A 22,675-nucleotide genomic window follows, 5' to 3' on the forward strand; every position below is an offset into this window, starting at 1 on the left:
TAGAAGCAGCTCAGTAAGTATTAGGGCCCTTCAAATATTTATAGATACACTATGAATCTAGCTCTATTATTCTTTAAGCCATTAAGGATCCACCAACTCTTAGCCTCACACAAAGCTCTGTGTAAATATATGTTATAATCCTAGATTCAAAATTCTTGCAACCTAACAGAGTAATACAAGAAAAGCTATGACAGGGCAACAGGTATGAAATGGCAACACAAAGCAGTTTGGACTAAGTGCTAAACTGTGTGATAGAGACTAGGGACTAAGTGCTATCAGAGTTCAGGGAAGTGGAAAGAAAGAAGTAATCAGGAAATGTTTCACTGACAAGGTGACATAGTTTCATTGACTTAATATGAGTTTACAGGATAAGAAAAAACTAGAAAGGAAATTAGAGTTGAAAAAAAAAAACAGAACAAGCTAAAGGAGGCAGGAAAAAATAGTATTTCAACACAACATGCACACACATGAACATCAACATACACAATTCTTTCATTATCTTGCAGGTCCCAGACTTCCCCCAAAGAGGTTACTGTTCTAAGCAATGTAACTTTTAGAGAATATGGGAGAAAGCTCTAGAGGAGATTGACAAAGAGAGAATGGATAGTAACTAAAGTGATAGGAGAAGCATTTTAAGAAATGAACGAACAAAGGCACCTGGGTGGCTCAATCGCTAAGTGTCTGCCTTTGGCTCAGGTCATGATCCCAGGGTCCTAAGACTCCCTGCTCAGCTGGAAATCTGCTTCTTCCTCTCTCTGTGCCCCTCTCCCTCTTTAATAAATAAAATCTCATAAAAAGGAAGGAAGGGAGGAAGGAAAGGAGGGAGGGAGGAAGGGAGAACAAATGAACAGATTGGACAGAGGGAATAAAAGAAGAAGAATCCAATAAATGATGACATGCATATGAAGTCAAAAGAAGTTTGCCTTTTGATGGGGGTTGTGGAGAGCTGGGCAATGTTACAAGAAATACAGAGATGCTGGCTAGATTGCTAGGTGTGATTAATGTCTCTCCCCAGCTAGCCCCTAAGTTCCACAAGAACAGAGATCCTGTCCATTTCTGTTATTCTGTGACCCCGGAAACAAGCAGAGTGCCTCCTCTCTACAGTATGTGCTCAAATAATAGTTGGGATGAACTAACTACAAAAGAAATAGCAAAATTACATATACACAGAAATCAAGTATGTTAGAAGAACAGAACTACATGTATAGAATTCAGAATCCCTAGGACCCAGATCATGGTCGTGGTGGGGGGTGGGTGGGCGCGGAATTCACAAATAAAAAGAAAATCAAGGACTAACTAACCCAGAGTTGTGCAGCTGCTTGCCCATCCTGTATACTTAGCCCAGCTGGCCTTACTTCTTTGTTATTTTTTTTATTAACATATAAGGTATTACTTGTCCCAGGGGTACAGGTCTGTGCATCAGGCTTACACATTTCACAGCACTCACCATAGCACATACCCTCCCCAATGTCCATAACCCAGCCACCCTATGCCTCTCCCACTCCACCCCCAGAAACCCTCAGTGTTTCATGAGATTAAGAGTCTCTTATGGTTTGCCTCCCTCCTGTTCGCTTTTTTTTTCATTTTTTCCCTCCCTAACCCCCACAACCTCCTGCCCTGCCTCTCAAATTCCTCATATCAGAGAGATCGTGTGATAATTGTCTTTCTGACTTATTTCACTTAGCATAATACCCTCTAGTTCCATCCACGTCGATGCAAATGGCAAGATTTCATTTTCATGGCTGCATAATATTCCACTGTGTATATATACCCCCACATCTTCTTTATCCATTCATCTGTTGATGGACGTCTAGGTTCTTTCCACAGTTTCTGGCCTCACGTCATTATAATCCTCTCTATACTGAAAGAGGTATTCATGTTATTTTCTTAAATAGCTAATTACTCCTAAATAAAGAAGCTGTATCATTTTAATACGCCATGTTTAAACTAATCCTAATGACAATATTGAGGTCAAGGGAATTGAAATAGGTGTTTCCTCCTATACCCTAACCAAGCCTTGGTGTCCAGAATGCATCATATAAACAATTCATTGACATCACCAAGAAAAATCTCTATGAGAATGCATAGAATTGAGTTTGAGTTCCACATTCTTTATCCCACTGCCTTCTAGCTCCTCTGGTGAAAACAACAGTAACAACAAGGTGGCAGCAGCATTCCAGCACTCGGTGTTCTTCTTGGAGGTTAAGGAGGTACGTTCAGAAATGAAGGCGAGCTCTTATTCCTTCTTGGATGTGTGGGACTCTACATGCTCTTAAGGGAACAACAAGATTGCCACACTTGGATCAAATTCCTGGGGTGTCATGATCACAGTCTAATAAGTGAGGGATGGCCCTAAACATGAAGTTTTTTGCAGGAAAAAAAAAAAAAAGATCAAAACAGGATACATGAGGGTTGCTGGGGTAGGGGAGTTCTGCGTAACACAAGGGCAAATATACAGGATTATGGATATTTTTTAAACATCCAGGCAGCCAAATCAAAAGAGGAGTCACTCCTGAGGAGCTAAGTATAATATATAAGCCATAAAATAGAGTTTATGATGACAGTCAATGATACAGTAAGAATGCTTGCTCGACCGAAGATTCTAGGTGCCAATAATGAACGGTATTTTTTAATAATGACAAAAATCAACGGTTATCAGAATCAACCTTCGGGAATAAAGAAGTGCCAATGATAATTTATGTTCACCATGCAATGGAGGGCAATCTATTTAGAGAGAGTATTTGTGTTACTACACAAGCCTAAGTGAACAACATTATAAAAAGTGAAGTAAACAAAATATTGACAGTTACCTTGCCTTGCCTCATGATTTATCACAGAACCTGAATGTGTGAACCTTATCCTACTAATTCCAAAACACCATAGAGATCATAAGGCAGTATGACTTGACTGAATCCTGAAACAATGAGTGAAAGCTAAGAAATAACAGCTTTAACAAATATTCAAATGAAGATCACGAGATGAGGCGTACATAAATGAGTGAAAATGACTATCTGAACAAGAAAGACACTCAACAGAACGGGCCCAAGCCAAAATGCTCTCAGAGAATGAAAGAAAATAAGAGAGTATATCGAGAAACATTCCAATAAAAATCCAGGCAACTTCTGAATGATCATATGTCTGTCATGAAGCTAGAAAAGAACTAATAGCACAAGCAGAAAACAAGGTATCACAAGTGAAAACAGAATGATCTTGTTACTCTAACCCTTCAGAGCTAGTAGCTATTGACATCTGCAAACATCTTACAAGAGAGATATTAGAAGTCCCTAGGAAACCACAAAATAAAAGCAATTCCTCCAAATTACCAGGTACATAAAAGCCTTTGAAATCTCTAAGAGGCAATTGAGGTATGGAATGTATTCTGAGAAAATAGGACTTTAGCGGGATCTTGCCTGCTAAAAAGGACTGTCTAGTTTAGATTCTAATTTACACAGAAATATTTTTTTTTAAAATAAAAGCAGAAGAGAATGCTTGCTTTATTTGGTGGGCAGATAATACAAAAACCAGTATGTGCTGTAATCACTGCTCATCCTGAGAAATGACGTTGTATGTAGGCCCTGCAATGACTCACACATTAGAGGTAACTTCAATTATCTGTACCTCTCACTCGTTTGGAGAGGGAGGCCCAACACCCACATCTCAGCATCTAAAAACCCACTTGGCATTTTTACAGAAGTTATATTTGGCTGGTTGCCGAAATGTGGTTGCTGCTCAATGCTCACTTGGAGGGAATGGATGAAATCTCCAATCAAGGCCTTATACTCAACCCCCAGTTTTGAGTTTCAAACTCAGGCCAAATTTTATCTAGCTCCTCCTGTAGCAAAAATCTAATGACCCAGAGATATTGCAGGATTTCTTAAACAAGGCTTAAAAACAAACCACGGCAAGGGATGGGGGGTGGGGCAGAGAAGAGTCTAATAAATGTGGTTCCACTAAAATTAAAAGCAGTTCTTTACTGAAAACACTTAATGAGCAAAGTTGACAGGCCAAAGTACAAAGGTTTAGTAGCTGATGACTGAAACAGATACAGAAAAAGCTCAGGAGGATGAGAGGGAGCTCAGCACAGAGTCACAGCTGTCATGTGATCAGGGCAGGCCTTACAGGGGCGCATTAGAGTTTAATAAAGACTTAAGGAAGGTACAGGATGGAGCCATCTGGAGAAGGGCAGGGAGAATGCCCAATGCAAAGACCCTGTGTTAGCACAGGTGGGTTCAAGGAGCAGCGAAGACACGACTGTAGCTACAACAGTGTGCGCGCACAAGGAGAGCAAATGAAAGACAATGGGTATTGATGAGGGATGGGTAATGGGAAAAAGAAAAGAAGCAAGGGGAAAGAAATGGGTTTGAGGATGAGTACACGAGACTTCCAGCTTTCTCTGTGAGGTTTTCTGTCTTTGAAAGAAAGAGAAAAAGAGGTTCTGAAGAATACGTGGTATAATACCAAGACTGAAAAAGGAATGCCTGTTATACTATTCTCTAATGTTGGAAATTTTTTTAAGTGAAAAATATTCAGGGATAGGAAACCCCAAACCTTGTTTGGTCGACATTTTCCCTTTGCTCACAATATTTTACTGCAGAGGAATAAAATATGAAACAATGGTCATTCTTTTCCTCATAAAAAATGCATTAAATTCCACTTTTTCCCTCCCCCCGCCCAAAAAAATGTTCATAAATGTATCCTTCCACAAGGCAGAATGGAATAATTTAACTACAAATGTGCTCTCAAATAACCAGGGTCAAAAACAAGTTTGATTTTTATTTTTAGTAGGAGACTTGAACTATAATAATATTAATTAAAGTAGCCAAGCAGAATTGTACTCTATGAAGATCTTAAAACTGACTGTTGAACTAAAATAAGAACAGACATGATCAGATTAAAATGGATAAAATCTCCAACAGTAAATAATGGACCAGTCCCAGTTGCCCTGCCACACACACCATTTTAATAAACAAAGGCTGCTATTTCCATTTGAATTATAGACTGAACATAGGAACATTACCACATGCCCTGGGCATATTTACAATCAAGAACCTTTCAATTCCCTTGGCAGCCAGGAGACAGAATCCACGGGGATATCCACTATTTTATCATCCTTAGCCCATACAGTAGCATATTTTTAATAAAGGTGGTCAGTTAACTAGAAAGCTATAGTCAGCGCCCGGGGAAAGGTTCAAAATTGTAACCGCCTTGGCCAAGTGGAAGTCAACTTGTACCACTCTCTCTAAAGGAATATATACATTAAGTGCGTATATAAACATTTCTCTAGGAGTTGTCTCATAAAAAAAAGATACTTATTTCCCAATTAGCTTCATTTCATTCTGCCAGTCAAAGCATCTCTCGAAGGTAAACAGAGTCTATTAAAGAGACACGGTCTGCGTAAGTCCCAAATCCACAACTCAATACATTTCATACATATCCCCAGGAAGTAAAGAGGGAATGGCAAACAACAGAAACTTAAACTGCAGGGGGAGGGAAGCGATTATAAAAATTCACAGGTATAAGACCGGCAGGGGCTAATCTTTCAACCCCATGATTATGCCCCTGAAGTGTTTCCATTGCTTCTACAGGTCCTTCAAATTTCTCAATTTCTCTGACAACCATATTTGATCTTGCTGATACCATGTTTAAGGATCTAATAAGATGTATGAAAAACACTGGAATTTAATGTTTGATAATCAATGCTATTATAAATGATGAGGTTCAAGCTGAAGGAGTTTGAGAGAACAGTAGAAACAGGAAGGTCATTTTGACCTTATCCCTACCCTTTTCCCCTCCAACAGGTCAGGTCATAAAACCTCACGGGAGAGATGCCCTTCCGATATCCAGAGGAAGGAAAAAAACATCCTTATTGCCAAAGAAAAGATAACACCGCAAAGAATTCAAACCAACAGGTCTTGACACTTTCCTCGTACTCTTTCACCTATCATATTTCTACCCAGCAGTCCATTCTTCATTGACCTAACATAAAAACACTAAGGTCTGTTTCTTAGAGTCTTTCTTTTTTAATATCTTTATTTTTAAGATTTTATTTCTTTCTTTGACAGAGAGAGAGCAAAAGAGGGAACACAAGCAGGGGGAGTGGGAGAAGAAGAAGCAGGCTTCCCGCTGAGCAGGGAGCCCAATGTGGGGCTCAATCCCAGGACTCTGGGATCATGAGCACAGCTGAAGACAGACGCTTAAAGACTGAGCCACCCAGGTGCCCCGAGTCTTTATTTTCTTAGGAAAGCTCCCACGTCACATAAAACTTAAATAAATCTGCATGTTTTTTTCCTGTTAATCTGTCTTTGTCAGTTTAATTTTAGGACCCATACAGGGACCCTCTGGAGGAAGGAAAACTTTCCTCCCCTACAGTAACAACCCTATGATCCCTACAACAACCCTATCAAGCAGGCTGAATGCTGACAGCTATGCTCCCTGGATCATGGGGGTGAGGAGTAGAATTCCAATTGTACAGCAAGGAAAGGAAACGTTCCTAGTTCATGTAACAGGTCAAAGAAGACCTGGGATTCTGGACGCAGCTATCTCAGAGGCCTATGCTCACTGTTGGTGGGTGGGACACAATACTTCGGGCTTGTTATTTCCAAAAAGCAATCATCGCCTGTCAGTGGTTGTCACATTTTGGTGTGCCTAAGGATCACTGGGGAGCTTGTAAACATGCAGACTGCCAGGCCCACATTAGATACTGTGATTCAGTAAGTCTGGTGTGTGATTACCATAATTCTGTGTTTTTAATAAGCAGCAAGAAGGTCTGTGGGCCACACCTTGAAAATGGTGCTGTATATACCGAGTGCCTAGTCCCGCTTAAAAAAAAAGGCAAGCAAAGGAGGTTAAAGGTTTTAAGAGTCAGAAAGCAATACTGAAGTGCCTAATGGCAAATAGTTAAACAAAAATAAACAAGTAAATCACTGGGGAATCCAAGTGCATCTCTATATACGTAGCTGAAAGTAACTCAACACACTCCCTAAACTTCTACATGGATAAAACAACTTAAAACGTTCTAGTCACAGGGACGAAACAAGATTTTCAAATATTCCACGAGTCCAGCTATAAGAAGATGGAATGTGGAATCTGAGAATCAAGAAAGAAAACCAACCTGCCCACGGGCAGGGACCAGCCAAAGAGGGTATATCCTCTCTCCTGTTTGCCTGTCCTCAGACACACAGTGGTCTAGACCTAGACTAGCCACGGTGACAACAGAAAAGAGGGAGTGACAGTTCCCCAAAACAGGCCCAGTCACAGCCTGGCAAGCTGCTAGGAAAACGGCTTCACGGAATCCAAAGAGGGAAAGCAGACGAGCAGATCTCGGCAGCCTTGTGTCCTTGAAGGGACTCGCCCGGCATCTGCAGTGCACAGCATATGATTATGTTCCACAGGAACCTGCACATCCCAAAATTAAAGTACCATTTTCAAGACCATCATGAAAGGGGGAAAAATGTGTCTGGAGATTGCTCTTCTACTCAATTACATTAGCCAACTATGAGCACTTTCAGAAGGACTTGCTATTTATTGCTCAGATGCAATGGGGGGGGGGCAAGAAACCAAATATCAGGGCTTTTTTCCCCCAAGACCCTGTCAAGGCTTTGAGAATAAATACTTTAAAGGCTCTAAGGGCTCCAAAACCATTATCCAAGCGCCAAACCATATGGGGTCCCTCCACTTGGCTGCAAATACTTCTGCCGGCATAGGAGGGAATGAAAGAAAAGAGCAGCAGTACCCGTCACAGACCTCAAGGCTAAAGAACGCCAAAGCTCAAAAGTCAGAAGCTGTGCGATCCACAGCAAAGCTGCTCCTGGACCCCGAAGAAAACTGAAAATAAAAGAGACTCTAGGGTCCTGCCCCATCGTCTTCTCCCTGCATAGTGACGGCTTCCAACAAGCAAGAGGGCAAAATCTTTTCCCCCACTCAACAACTGCTCTGAAAATAGAAGTCTGCTCCAAGGGGGCAGTGAGTCTGGGCCACCTTTCCTAGAGGAATAGTGAGGATTCTGCCGATAAGACCGGGATAATGAGACAGAAAGGGCATCAGATCCTTGAAGAGAACAAAGCTCAAGTTCACTACTCCTGAAGTCAGAGACGAAAGAGCTGCCCTGGACTTTGAAATTGAATGCTCCTTAAGCACGTGATGGCAACAAATGATCAAGAGTAAGTACACGGCTTGTTGCTGACCAACAGAGTAAGAGCCTGGGCTCTAAACAACGATTCTGCCACCAGCAGCTCCTGGCTGCTCCTGTGCCTCAGTTTCCTCCTAAGAAGCAGCAATTTAAAGAAGTACCTGGCATTATACAAGTGAAAAGAGTGGGAAGCAGGCAAAATTCTTTCAAAACCCTGTAAAAATCGTAAAAGGGCTATATATATTAGTACAAATTAAGGCAACTCCAAGTTCACATTCTAAGAACATTTTAGGTATTGTAAACTCCACTGGAAAACCAAATCTACACTTTCAGTGTTACGAAGACGCAAAGCTACTTAGTTAAGTTTTACAACATCTAACATGGATGTTAGCAAGAGTTAAAACGTCAAGAGACAGAAGAGATAAGCCAAAGCAACAGCACTAATCACTTTCTGCCTTGTTATTACTGCAGTTTAATTACTCCATATAGGTCTTATCTTCCCTACCAGACCACACAAGGAAAGATCACTGTGAGAGAAAAAAGATCGTTATGTTGCCCAGAAAGTGCCTAGCATAGTGCCATATTCCTAGAAAAGTCAACATACTGAGAGAATAAAATGAGGAAAACAAAAAGTCCTATCTAAAAGATTTACTTTTTAAAACTCAAACTGTACTTCTTGTGATTACGGAAATAAATGGAACTGGTTAATAAACATTAAATGCACTTAAAGGGGGGGTGAGGGGAGACAATTACCGCTGTAGGTTCATACCACTGCCAGCAGAGTCACTGAATGAATGTTCCCCATACAACACTACTGGAAGGTGAACTAGTTCTCATGTCTCTACCTTCTGGCCAGTATTACCAAGTAAGATGCTATACTACACAAATGGCATTACTGAATAATGATTAAGAAGATTCCAGGCTAGATAGCTCACTGTACCAAACTATAAAATCGAGGCTCTCTGTAAGCGGTGATGCAAAAGTAATATTCTAACTGCTGTGTTAATGTGTAATGTTGGAAAAAAACAAGTGTACAAAATCCAAATAATCGGTCTGTTCTCTTTTGACCTGGCTGAGAATTTAAAGCAATCTTCTGTTCTCTCTGCAAGTCTGACATAATGAATTCTATTACTTACAATCTTTGAAGAAGAAAGAAAATACTCTTGATCATTAAGTAATGGTTACCAGAAATCCTTATAAGAGCACATAACACCACTCAGAATTTAACTAAAGCTGAACTGATATTTTTAAAATATCAAGTGTGACAATTTAACACTTAAAATAAGTGATACTGAACTACAACATAAAAGATTTCCTAATGAGGAATCAAAGTATCAGAGCCCCCCTCCCCTAACTCATAAATTGGAGATTAAACTTAAGCCTAGACAAGAGCATGTGCTGGGGTGATGTTTCTGGTGGCTAAAATGAGAGAAAAGAGAAGGCCAGGGGAAGACTGCAGGACCCTTCCTAGGTTCTGGAGACTGATCTGCAACAATCCTAACAGGTGCATCGCGATGCGGAATGACGCACACACTCTTCGTTTGCTGTTCAAATGAACAGGACTAGGAAGAAATAAAAAATAATGAGCGACTCTCTAGTAGGGCATCTTTCTACAGAGCTAGGAGTTCTGAAGATTGATTGCAAACATGAATCAACGTTGACATAGGAAACCCCTTCATTGGAAAGAACACAAAAAGTGTGCAAATAAGAAACCAGAGTTTAAAAGAGGAAGGGAAAATGGAGCAGGGAAAAACCTTCTTCAAGGACAAAGGCAAGCCTGGAGGTCTGCGAGGTAATGGAAACCAGCAGGTACCGGTATATCACAACTGGCTCTTCCCTTCTGGAACTGCTTTCCTTTTCACTGGAAGCTCATAATTAACCAGTTGGCCCCAAATCATGTTTTCTAGTAATGGAGAAATCTCCCACATTTCTTACCCTTCATCCCCAGGCTAAAAATGGAGAGTCAATGCCCTCAGAAGAGACAACCCCGTTACTTAAAGTACAGGCTACATGCCAGATGAAACCCATCCAGCACGGTGACGTGCCACAAGCCCTCCCACAGTTCTAGAAGGGGAGGAAGGAAAAGGAGGAAAAGAAAATAAATCTCTTACAATAGGAAACCAATTTTCTCTGTAACAGACTGCAGAATCAGGGAAGCCCATTCAGAAGATAATTTTTTGTTAGAGAAATGTTTCTTTGTGAATGCCTCTCCTTCTTCACCATATTAAAAAATAATTATTAAAGTTTCTTCCTGGAACAACACAGAAGAGAAAATGATGCTGGATATGACACCATTATTTAGCTGGTGCCAGTGGAACCTTCAATTGAGCCAGATTTCCAGTCAAATTTGTGCAATAAATTGTGATGCATTTCAAAAACTGAGACTGAATTATGTAAGTGCACGGCTTAAGGTCTCCCTTTAGACACTGAGCTTCTGCCTTGCCAGTTGCATCACTCCAAGGTCTAAATCAGGCTGCCAGGTCTACTGCCACATATTTTATCCACCAAATTCAAAGTACTCTCAGTGTGGGTTTAATTCACTAAAACGAGGGGCCTATGCCTTCAGGACAGGTATCATTCTAGCCCTACAGAACAAAGAGGACTCTCTTTTACTCTACAGCTTACCTGCCATCAATCAGAAAATGACAACATTTATCAGTCACTACAACCATGGAGAAACACAGGTGAATCAAGTTCCCAGAACCATGAACAGCACGGACATTGCCCAGCTGGCAAGGCAATTCTTTCTAGAGACATCATGCCTTGCCCCACCACAGGAAGAGACCTTGACAAGGCTGAATCCAGACTTGCTAGAAGCTGCTCTGGGGAAAGAAACTGTCCTTTCACCCAACCTGGAATAAACACAGTCAGGAAGGGATTGAAGTTACTCTGTGCCAGTCATTTGCACCTAATGTGCAAGCTTTCCAGTGACCAGATCCCAGAAGAGTCGGGTGAGGGCACAGGGCCTGAGTAGGGGGGCTCCCACTCTGAGCTCTGCAACAGGGGTGATCATCCATGCCTCTGCCGTCCAGCTGACACCGGGGCCTTGGTCACTGAGAATGCAGGTTAAGCTCCTGTTTTCTGTCACATCACTCGAAATTCCCTGGTTCTCCTAGCCACAAACAAAACTTTAATTGTGCCTAGTTAACGTTTTTATGTCAATCACATCACCATCCCATTGTGACAACCACATGCTTACTGTTCCTACTGCCGGCCTTCTGACTTAACTCCCTAACACAGAGGGATGGCTCCACTTTCAATTCCTCCAACACTCTGTTAAAAAGCAAAACAAACATCCCAAACCATGTGAATGCCTACTATGTGCTTGGGACTTTAAAAATTATTTCTAATCCCCACAGCAACCAATTAAGCTGGAATGACTAGTTTGCTCAAATAAGATGCCCAGAGAAAAAAACATGCTCAAGATAACATATGTCAGAGCAGAAGATCCCAAAAAAGATCTATCCGGCCCCAGAGCCCATACCAGTTTTTCTCTTTCAACTCCCCCAATACTACTGAGGTGGCAAGGACGGACAGATTACCCAGAGGCTTTTCGCTCCCATCTGGTTCCACACCCAATCCCCCACAGACCTGAAAAGGTCAATTCATTTCAGCAAGTACTGCATGCCCACCCAAAGCCACCAGCTCCTGGAAAGCTCACCGAGATTAAGTAAGTTGGACACAGTATTTGTGCCAGTTATGAAGCTACTGTCACTCAGTTTCAAACCTAACCTTTTTTTAAATTCCACTTTGTGATGCTGAGATGGGAAAACTGCCAAGCACGTTTCTGCTTTGCCAGCTGGTTCCCTGTTAGGCTCTGCCAATAGGGGATGTTAGGAGGAGAATGGACAGGAAGAAGGGACAAACTCTTTCTTATTCCTGTCAGCTTCTCCAGAGCTACACTTCTTCCCCTCAGCAATGGCAGTTTGTTCCAGGAGCAGTAACTGATTCCAGCTTACAGTTTACCCAACACTCTCATCATACCTCCTCAGATTCTCCAGAACCAATCAACCAGCAGCCCCTCCTGGCAGGTCTGGGTCCCAGCTCCACAGTATTTCTCCGTCAAGCTCAGAGACAAAAACATCAGCTCAACAGAGGCCAGCATCCCCCTTCCATTGAGTCCATCCTCATATTTCTAAGTTTTCATATTCCAGTGTCTTATTCATCCTCCCAACCCCACAGGTGGTAGCTGCATTTTGTAACGAACACCTCTACGTGAACCTTAGAGTTCTCTTTTTGCCTTTGTAGTATTCCCATGCTTGATTAATAATTTCTTATATTAAGTTGCATAGATTAAAACAACCGGTATGGTTTCCATCTCCCAAAACAGCAGCCAAAAGCCTCCTTGCTATGTAATTGGACAAAGAAACGTACAACTATCAATAGGTCAATACTCTTTTGGTAACCAACACTTCCCTCAGAGAATACCACCTCTAACCTGTTCCAGACTATGCACCCGGCCATCTACAATGCAAAAATGTGCATAGAAGACCCAAGAAAAATGGAACGAGTGTACATGAAAAGCTTCACAGTTAAAACAGATGATGGCTCCAGGGTGGCTTAGTTGGTTAAGCATCTGACTCTTGATTTTGGCTCAGGTCATGATCCCAAGCTCTGTGCTTATTAACACAGAGTCTGCTTGAGATTCTCTTTCTCCCTCTGCCCTTTCCCTTGTTCATGTTCTCTAAAAAAAAAAAAAAAAAAATATATATATATATATATTCTTTTTTTTTAAAGGTGATGGAGAGAAATTCTTGCAATATTTACCTGGTAACACAAGTACCACATTAAAGAGTTTTCCAAGCGAGTATGTGCCTAATCCATAAAGTCAACAATACTCATTTAAACAATGAGAAGAATGTATCCTAAACTTTTTCTACTTGATACATTGTTAAATGCTCTCTTGGATAGTGAATCATTTTGTGATCTTAAAAAGGTCAACCATAACAAGGCTACACTTACGGTTTCATCTGTTGGGATCATAGTAAAGATGGAAAAGTAAAAATCTTAAATGATTCAAGGTGGTTACTACAGCATAAAGAGGAATAGAAATAAAGTGAGGGTTAGCAGAGATGGCCAAACTCATAGGCATAGAACACTAACAACATGTCATTTTTCTACTACAACAAAATGGAAAAAAATAACACCAGGTTTTATAGTACATATTTTTTCATTAAGGGGTTACTGAGTGGATTCTAGAAACTTCTTTTACATCACCAGCGGGGGCGGGGGGGGGTGCTCGATGGTTACCAGGGGCCTGAGGGGAAGGGGGAAAATATGTTTAATGGGTATACGGCTTCAGTTCTACAAGATAAATCTCAAAATCTGTCTTGCAAAAACATGAATATACTTGACATTTCTGACTTACACACTAAATAAATGAGGAAAATGGTCAATTTTAAGTTAGGAGGGGTTTTTCTTGTTGCTTTTGGGTTTGTTTTTTTTTTTTTTTTCAAACCACCAGAAAAAAAGTAGAGCTCATTCAAGATAGCAGTCTGATTTCTATATTCTGGGAGAAGCATGAACATGCTATCAAATTTCAAGTTAACATGGGAGGTTTCAGATATGATTCCAGATCTGTGGTTGACAGCTCACACACACACACACACACACACACACACACACACACAGAAAAAGAAAAAGAAAAAGAAAAAGAGATTACTTAGTCACTATTTATGAATATAATCAAACATGCTAGGGCAATTCTGCTCCCAACCAACAACTATATTCCAAACTGTTTCCTTCCTGAACAAGTATCACAATGGAATCTTCTACTCTTCTTTTTATGTTATATCCTATGCCTGGATGTGCCTGCTATCTTAGCACTAGACTCTGCTTACTAAAATGACAAAAATTCTGTAAGGCCATATTCAAATGCCATCCACCCCCGTCAGCAAAACTTCTTGGAGCTCTCTAACCAAATGTTCTTTCTCTTCTCATGGCATATCTCACCCAAGTCAGTATGTAGATAGACTTCTTACATCATATAGGCGATTAAAAGGCACTCCAGGTTAAAAACAATGTCATACTCACCTTTTTAACCCAACTGTGCTTATTTAATCCTCAGAACAATTCAACAGAGTAAGAAATAAGGCTCAGTGTAATTTAGACCGAGGTCTATCCAGGAGAAAATGGAGGGGCAAAAGTTGGAACTCTGACTCCATAATCCACAGCTATTGGATTCTACCACAAGGCATTTAAGGACCCTGTGTGCTCCTCCAACAGCTCTGGGAAGGAGAAAAATAGCCATTCTCCTTCTTTCGACCACTAAGCATTTTGTCCTACAAGAGCAGAGTTGGTGTGCAAAAAGAAGAGAGAAATCAGTTAGCCTGAGCATTCCCTACAAAGCCCCCCGGCCTCCACTGGGGAGATATGTGCAAGGTGACCTCTTCACCCAGAACTCCAGCTCAGCCTCACCATTTGGTGACAAGAATGCGGGTGGCTCCTAACAAATGCTGCTGAATGTGAGAAAACTACCCAGGGTCACTGCTAATGAGAAGCCAGAACATCTTGCCACTTAGCTACAAAATGTTCACCTAATAAATCTTACAGATTTGAACACAACCCAAGACCAGGAGGTTACAGGACAACAAAACAAAACAAAAAATTCAGAAACACCAGCTTAAAAATCCACATCAGCTCCCTCCATACTTCCAAAAAATAAGGTATAACCCATACAGCTTGTTATCATTCCTAATCAGAAATAAAAGAAAAAGCTGTGAGTAAAAATAAAGCAAAAACAAACAAACAAACCAAAAAACAAAACAAAACAAAACATTATATTTCCTTCTGGGCAGTTTAATTGTAATATATGGTCACTTATACTCCTGAGGAAATTCCCCTTTTTACCTTGATTTAGCTTTATTGATCTAATTTTAATCAAGGACAAGTGTGCAGCAAAGGATGAAGGGTCAGCAGCCCAAAGGGAATGGAGAAACAAGAGATAAACATTCTAGCTCAGCAAATGGGTCAGCTCGATAACAGGCTCCAAAGAACTATCATGGCCACATAACAAGGCATTGGGGAAAATCAATCTACACACTTTTTTTTTTTTTTTTTAATTGTAGTGCACTGTATTTCCTTAAGGGCAGAAACTGTCTTTTGTAGAATGGAGTACTGCCCAGCACAAATGAACCACAAATGTTTAGGTTATCGTTAAGTATGGAAACAATACCATCATGTAGGATATTCACTATCATAGTAAGAACTGGAAAACATCCTTGTTTTAGCTGTAAAATATTTTGTTTATTTGTCCCACAGAAATTACAAATGCAGATTTAATCAAACAGATGAGGGCTCAAGTTTATGCACATGTGATTTATGAATTTTTAAAAAGGTTTGACATCGATTTGGGTGTAACTAAGGGTTGTGTTTAAGCTTCTTACTTGAATTAATACACTGACAATTCATAGAACTATAAATCTACCACTAACAGCAAACCACCATGAGCTGTTTTTTTGGCAGCAACGTAGCTTGTAGAGCCTAGCAGAGAGGGCTGGAGAGAGAAACAAAGGGATGGACTGCCTGAGCCAGTGAGGAGTCATTCTGCCTTAAACTACATTTAAAAAAACATTATCATATGCCAGTTGAAGAAAATGGTCCCAGTTCTTAAGGAAAAAATCCAAAGACAACCTTGATAACGCATAACATAAAATTACAGGATTGGGAAATAGGTACAACGTGCTATTAGAACAGAGATGGAAGCATCTACAACACTGAAAAGGTCTGATGGCAAAAAGACCCTCTCCTCAGGGATCCTAACTCAAGGAGAATGACCAGTTTCTGTAAGTTGTGCAAACATCGGGCCCATCTGGGGAATAAGAAGTGGGCAGCAGAAACTCTAAGGGAAATTAAAAAGGAAAGAGGTAGGACAATCAGAGCACCGATAATCCAATGGACAGTTTTAAGAAGACATGGCAACAGGCAATCAAGATAAAAACTGCAATATGCCCACAGACGCGGCAACGGCTTCAGCAGTAGTTTCAGTCAAGCTTTGGGGGTTTGAATAAATGGAGATGGTTGGTGGACACTAATCTTGCAAGGAAGAGTGCCAGCGTTGATGTCGAGGGAGAACACTGGATTTTGTTCTAAAAATAAATAAGTGAAAATCTTTATTGAATGATTCAGTAAATTAAAGGCAGGAGAATAAACAAAAGGATGATATAATATTTGTCCTATCAAGTTAAAAAGACTTGAGTGTGAAGGCTTCATAAATATTCTACTTCCTGACCCGCTAATTACAAACTGTGGGATCTAAGACTACGTGTTTAATCTCCAGGAGGGACTTACACTTACTCATCTCTGTAGCCCCCAGCACCTAGTATTGGGTCTAACATATGGCATACGCTCAATTAATGTTTGTTGAATAAAATTACTTAATCTCTCTGGGCTTCAATTTCCTTCTCTGGGGGCGGGGGGAAGTGGCTGGATCTAAATGATGTTCCTTCTAGCTATAAATGCCCATCAGTCTGTAACTGTTACATAAAAATGGGTCTGACTCCTTGAAAATAACCCATGTTGTAACATTCACAGTTAAGCAAGGGCATGAGGACAAAGTCACACCCATTTACCTAACAATGAGATTACATGTTAATCCTCGGTAGGAGATGGTCCTATGAGGTGAAAATATCTTCATTAAATCAGATCACAGAAGGAAACAGAAGACAGACATCTTCAGAAAATGTTTTGGTGAGTGTTAACTTCTTTGCCCTCACCTCCCTTCCAATGTAACTGTCAGTCTGCACAGATATGGGCACTACTTGGAAACTTTAAAAATGTAAAGGAAACCTTTAAAAGTTCATTTTTAAAAATTTAAAGGTAATAAATCTGCAACTGTGTAAATGTCTTATGTCTTCCAGGCTTAGGCTGTTTAAGTTTTAATCCAAACCAGGAGCTAGGGAGCCAGGAGAGGAAGGAGAGGGAAACAACCAAAAGAAACAACTGAATTTCAAAAGTGGAGATGTCTTCTATAATCTGAAAGCAGATGAGAAACACTTGTGAGACAATAAAATATCAACACTAAGCAACAGTTTGTCAAAGCACTCAAATGAAGAGCCAATTTCCATTGTCAACAAAACCACACAACGTTAAAAATCAGAAGTCAACTATGTCCACTATTACTGTGAAAAACCAGAAAACCAGAGAGAACCAGACTCTGATGAGTCAGTGACATGAAACTGTGACTGACACCTCACCACCACCACAATCTCTATCCCCTACATCCCTAGTACCTCCCCGCACTGGTCCCTCAAATCTTTTCAACCTTCTCCAGAACTCTACTCAACCTGCAAAAGCAGAATTTAAATGCAAACTAATAGGACCCTATCTACATGGATTCTGAACAGATGGGACAGGCTTTAATCAGACTTAATCCACAGGAAATACTTAAATTGTAGGTTTTAACAATGAAGTTTTTACCAGGGATTATTTTCAAGGAACATAGATTGAATCCCCAAATAGTGGTGTATTCAAAGTTGGTAAATCACACCACTCTGTCCTATTATTTTCTATACTGATCCATGACCACTTAGTTGATCAATCCAAACTGAAATCAAGTAGCACGGTTTAAAATTTACAGAAGGAAAAAAAAATCCCAAATTAAGAGCGAAAAAAAAGCTACAATGATTATTTGTGTTATAAAAGGATTCTTCTCTACACATAGAAACTTTAAAAATTGTTTCTTTACAAAGTTATTTTCCTACCACTTTCTAAAGCATAAACTGATTTACCAATAGTTATTTTTGTCTGCAGCATTCCAGGAATGCTCTGAGGAGCTATACATCTTCCCTCTTTCTGCTTCCAATGCCTTTAAACTAGGTCTTCATAAACTTAACAAATTATCATTATTTAATTTAGCAACAGTAAAGTTAAACTGTTCAAGAAGAAAGTGGATTTAAGGGATTAAGAAAACAATGATGGCTTTGCTTCTTTTTCATCCCATTTTTTCAACAGCTTTCAGTCTTCAATGGTAAGAGCTATTGTTCCTCCCCCTTCCACACTGAGGTTGTAACTTAAGAATTATGAGTGGCAGGGGCAGAGGAGGAAGCAGAAAGTATTCCGATGAGCAGATGGATGCATGGCAATGATGGGAAGCTTACAGTGTGTACCACAGGAACCCCCACAGGATTCAGTGGAGAAACTCTAAGCAAATATGCAAATATGGGCCTATCATAAACGGGCTTCTTATTCAAACAACCCATATGGGTTATGTGTAGGATAGCACATCCATCAAATCACTCCAAAATTCCATGTAGTTTAACTCATGTGCTCACACTTTTCTAAGAAAAAAGAAACAAGCAGCTAAGAATCCTATAGTAAAGGATGAAAGTAAAGCCAAAAAGAGATCAAAGGAAAAGCGAAAAGGAAAAAGTAGCCGTCTCTGTGCTGAGGAGGAGGCTGTTATCCACAAATCTACACTTCGTCCTTTAACTCCTGTGCACAGTCCCAGTGCCACAAACCAGCAGGATATATGGTTAACAATGGGTGGAAAGAGAAATCATTCCAAATGAGGTTTTAAGTGAGTCATGCTCAGACCCCCAGACGATTTCATTTACTTATCTAACTGAAAAATGTATTTTATCCAAGGAGCCATTAAGATGACACTGCATATGCCTACAATACAGTAATCAATTTTAAAATGAAATTCAAGGCAAATTGTATAGGTATGAAACAAAGTATCTTTAGAGCTGCAGATCTGCCAAATGTAGCTTCAAAATTTTAAGGGGGAATGTGATGAAACCTTTGGTCTTCAAGTACAATCAGAGAAGGCAAACATTAGAGAAAGAAAAAACAAACTGATATCAACACATCACCAAAAAACTGGTATGCTCCAGGCTTCAAGAAGCGGCCTGAAAATGTCCCTCACATTTTTTAGACATTTTTCCTAATGCAAGTAGATGTGGAGGTGGAAACCAAAATGGTTTTATTTTCTTCTGTACATGCTTAGAAAGCAGAAAGGCACAGGGAGGTCCAGAGACTAAATAAACATGCTGCGTAGCTTGGGTTATTAAGGCGGCCAGATCTTCTGCAATCTCAGTACAACTTAAATTCAATGATCTGTGTCAAGAGTCAGATAATAGAAAAATTTAAGTATCCAATACATATTGTCCTTAAACACTATCCTGTCAGCCACCATTAAATACCATTTTGCTAGCCTGTAAAATTGATATTTCATATCTAGGGAGTGTATAATGGATAACTCTGGGAAAGCATTCGAGGCTTTGAAAACGTATTTGAGGTTTTGCAAATAAACATTAAAAATCAATTCAACAGCAAGAATGTTAACTAAATTTCATGACTATCGAATATCTCGCAATTATAATCACCCAGAAAGATACTGAATGGTTAAATTACTTTCAGGCCAAAAGTCTTATTATTAGAAGGCCAAGTTCCCCAGCAGCCACCATGGATGGTATTTCTTAAAGAACGTCATTTCACTATAGTAAAATTGTATAAAGAATTTTCTTTCTTTCCTCTTTGAATAGCACGCATCAGAATTCACAAAATGAATCAATATCACTTCTGTCTTTGTATAATCAGGAATCAACTCCAAGTAGTCATTAAACAATCTTGAAGGAGGGTTTCATGTCTCCCCCTTTTCCATGTGTTGTTCATCTTCTAATTAATTTCTACTTTGACTAACCCCATCGCTCCCTTCTACTGATCAATTAAAATGTCTTTCCTTAGGTCACCCCCCTCTTCATGATTACTGTTTCTTCTGTTCTTTCTGCTCTCACGCTGCTTACGGCTTTCTCTAAAACCATTCTCTTCCAATAGTCTCCATTTCAATAAATAGAACCTTTAAAAAAATTTTTTGTTCTTCATTCAGGTCCTCACATCTCTGGTCTTTCTGCTAATTTCACCATGTACATAAGAGGTTCAAAAACACAGTGAATTAGGACCAGCCTATAATAAAGATTTCCTGGTTTTCACAAAATCAAAAAGTGGGAACAATGTGATGAATCTAGGTTTGAACAAATTTATTGTAAACTACTCCGGACTGCAGGCCTATTATTTCTAAATTATATGTGGTTAGGTCTTTTTTTCTTCAAGATTTTATTTTTAAGTAATCTCTACACTGAACATGGGGCTTGAACTTACAACCCCAAGATCAAGAGTCACACACTCTACCAAGTGAGCCAGTCAAGCACCACTCTCCACATTTTTTTTAAACTTTGGGGAATTAGTTGTTTGTGCTAAGAAGTAGTAAGGAAGGTAGGAGGTAGGAAGGCACTGTTGGAGGTAGGAAGGTAGGAAGGCACTGTTCTCTAGGTACTTTTCCAGAGAGAGGGATGAGATAAGCAGTAGGAAAGACAGAGTTGAAAAAGCAAGCAATGCTGGGCAGGGAGCCAAGGGACAGATATCGGGGGCCTAGTACTGATTACCAGGCAGACATGTTAACCTGTGGAATACAGAAACAGAAAACTTTGGGGGAAGAAGAATGATGGGGTCTGAACTTCACAAAGACCAAATAAGCAACAGGATGGAACAACAGACTGGAGAGAGTGATATGTGAAACAGGGAACCAAGACGCTTGTGCCACACATGAAACAAAGCACAAGGCTTCAACAGTAGGGAAGAGTTCTGAAATAATATTCTGAAGTTTTAATCCATCAGAACATACCAAGTGCCTGGGTCACCACAATATAACCCACATGTGGGAATTCAACATAAGTCAGTATCTTTCTGTTTGCTTTGCTTTCTTTATACCTAGGAATACCCATCTAGATACAGTTTCATTAAGCCATACATATCTATTAAGAACCCAAAGATTGGTTTAACATGTTTCTTCCCAGTACACAAAAAAATGCCAAAATGAGATAACTGGTGTATGTTCCCACCTTAATGAACACTAGTTATCCAAACTCTAATTATGGTATTTTTACAACATGACTAAAGTCACAACCAAACTAGAGAAAAATTAAGACATCTTCAAGGCAGAGCACAGAAAGATCCAGGTACAGGAGGTGCTCAGTAAATATGTGATGACTGAAGAGAAAGTTCTCTCATGAACTGTCACATGAAGCGGAAGAATAACAAAAGGCTGAAGCCCAAGTACAACTGTGACAACAGTCCCCAGGAACACGCAACTATGCTTGGCCTATTGCAACTATGCTTGGCCTATCCCTTTAGTTCTAGCAACCTTAATTATCGAGGTGTTAAGAGCACCCAACATCTCTCATTAAGTACAGTCATATAAAAGCTAAAACTGGAAGGAACTCCACTGCCCTATGAGCCCAAACAACTGTGCTGTAGCACAAAGCTGCTGTTAGTTTGTTACCACAAATATTCATCAGGGGAAAATGGGAACCACAGCATACTGTTAATTATTGTCTGCTGACCAGTATCTTATCAATCACTGGAAACAGGAAGACTGTTCCTTTGGGCAAAAATTGCTCATATCTAATAAGGCTTCAAAAATCTAAAATGGCTGAAGTAGATAGAATAAAGATATTAAAAAGGTTAGGTTACAGCTGTCAGACTTCACTTCTATAATAGCAGGCACATCTGGTTCAGTGTCTGCTGGGAGGAGTCACAATAGCTCTACCTGTTCAAATGAAAAAGGGTGCCACACTGGGAAGTGACTCATGCCTGCCTCAGAAGATAAAGGTATCGATAACCGGCCTTTCTTTAGAGAACATACAGACGGAATGGATTTCCCTCCCCAATGGATTTCCCTCCCCGCTTACCACAAGTCCCCACCCTCCTGCAACATCTTTGTTGAATTAGAGAGGAAATGACTGGCCGTGTACATTGCTACACCACCCCCAACAGAACTCTTTCCTATTTAGCAAAACAGGAAAATCCAAAGTCCAAAAGAGGAAGATAATGCCTCATCTGCTGGACAGTTCTAGTCCTTGGTATTTCTATGGCAAATAAATGCAGAGCAGTTGAAAAAACTCAGTCCTGAACAATGAGCATGGTCATGGACACGCCTCAGAGGTGGGGCAGATAGATACTACCCGCTCCAGCTACACATAATGGTCAGAAGCTCTAGTGGACACAACCCACAATCACACAGAGAAGACTATGGGCCTGGTTTACACAGGAGTCATGGTCCACATGAGGTTTTGGTTACTTTTTCTAATTTTTCTAATTTTCGCATGACCTTAAAGACTTAACAGGCTGATTGAATTGTGATTCTCTTGCCCAATTAAAAAACATCACTTTGTACAGTAGCCAATTAAGTTCTATTTTCAGCAAACTAACAACCCAGAGGATGGTAACGTATGACAGAAAGAGGTTTAAATAGAAAAATAAGCTCTCCAAGGTGCTTAAAGGTGTCTTAACATCAAAAGAATTGCACATCTCCTCTGAATTCCAGTATCTTATCAGAGTCCCTGGCAAAAAGCACGTGAGTTCATGTCAGAATGTAGGAACCTAGCACTAATCTTCAAAATCATACACACATATCACGGGAAACACTATTCTGATTAAGATCTGTTTAAATTAACTTCCCTTTCCCCCCGGAAAACGAATCAGACCTCAATGGTAATCATCCTCAACAACCACAAAGGAGGTCAGTGTGTTTAAATTAATCTCCTTGGC

The 22,675-nt window shown here is 40.1% G+C and overlaps 1 protein-coding gene across 1 annotated transcript in view; it reads right to left on the reverse strand.

Moving 5' to 3' along the window:
- Positions 1 to 22,675, reverse strand: part of SND1 (staphylococcal nuclease and tudor domain containing 1) — a 411,695-nt gene that overhangs the window by 265,051 nt on the left and 123,969 nt on the right. The gene's annotated exons all lie outside the window — the stretch shown is intronic.

Source organism: Lontra canadensis, unplaced genomic scaffold (genome assembly GCF_010015895.1).
Source record: "Lontra canadensis isolate GAN:19392208 unplaced genomic scaffold, GSC_riverotter_1.0 scaffold2, whole genome shotgun sequence".
Lineage (NCBI taxonomy): Eukaryota > Metazoa > Chordata > Mammalia > Carnivora > Mustelidae > Lontra > Lontra canadensis.